Here is an 831-nt window from a genome sequence, read left to right on the forward strand (position 1 = left end):
GCGGGGCCAGCCTCTCAGCTAACCTCGCTGTGGCCATGGCGACAACACCCGCCTTCACCTGGAAGCCGAGGCTCCTACGCAAGGGAGAGGCAGGCATTTCTCAAATCCGACCAAACAAGAAAAGGGATCGTCAGCCTTCTAAACTGGGGACAGGGAAGGGGACTTGCGTTTGTGAGGCTTCCAGAACCCCCACGGCAGTGCTTCGCCTTTCCTCGGATTATAACATTCGTCTTGTTCCGTCTTGCTGTTTTAAAGAGAAGGTACTTTAATACACAATAAGATAGTAGCAATAACAATAATGACAAAAGTAGATTGAAGGGCATTGTCCCCATTCACAACCTGGAGATGTTGTTTAGGGATATGTACATTTGCTGCAGAGGCCTACAGCACACCACTTCTACTCCTACACACACACACACACACACACACACACTCACACACCAATAGGGTGGTGGGCTGGGCTCAAGAATAGTGAGCCCTCTTAGGTAGTTGCCCTGCCCCAAGTCCTAGCAAATTGGGGTGAGGTGGGCAAGGCTTGGCTGCAGGGGTGGGGTGGGGTCCCAGGCTGCTAAGCAGCAGACAGGACCTTCCTGCCAGCTGTGAAGTGGAGCCTGAATCCAGGGCCCCAGACCCGGGATGACGACAATGCACAATGGCTTAAGTCCTGGCCTTGCCCCTAAAAGCTGTGTTACCCTGGAGAAAACATCTCCTCTCTCTGTGCCTCAGGTACTGATTTGTGAAGCAAGTGGTTGGATTCTAAGATTCCCTTCAGCCAGGATATGTGAGGATCCCAGGGGATGCATTGTGACTAGAAGCAGCAGACAGACTGAG

This window comes from Tupaia chinensis, unplaced genomic scaffold (assembly GCF_000334495.1).
Source record: "Tupaia chinensis unplaced genomic scaffold, TupChi_1.0 Scaffold000453_2, whole genome shotgun sequence".
In the NCBI taxonomy this organism is placed as follows: domain Eukaryota; kingdom Metazoa; phylum Chordata; class Mammalia; order Scandentia; family Tupaiidae; genus Tupaia; species Tupaia belangeri.